Below are 255 nucleotides of genomic sequence, written 5' to 3' on the forward strand. Positions count from 1 at the left end.
ACTCCCGCGATCCTTGGCAAACCGGCCTGGCACGGGGAAGAGGTAGAGCATGATGGAATGCCGGCTGTCCCCGGAGCCACTGCGGCCCTACGGATTCACCCTTCCCCAGACAGGATCCGAGCCTGGCTCACCAGCTCCTAGGATGAGGTTTACAACAGGGGGATATCGCTCTCCTCCTTCGCTGGGCTCCGTCGCTCACACCTCGGTGTCCTCACTGCCGGCTCAGGGACCGTCTGGACCCTTGGCTGCTGCAGG

Source organism: Eurypyga helias, unplaced genomic scaffold (assembly GCF_000690775.1).
Source record: "Eurypyga helias isolate BGI_N326 unplaced genomic scaffold, ASM69077v1 scaffold22557, whole genome shotgun sequence".
NCBI classification, from domain to species: Eukaryota; Metazoa; Chordata; class Aves; order Eurypygiformes; family Eurypygidae; genus Eurypyga; species Eurypyga helias.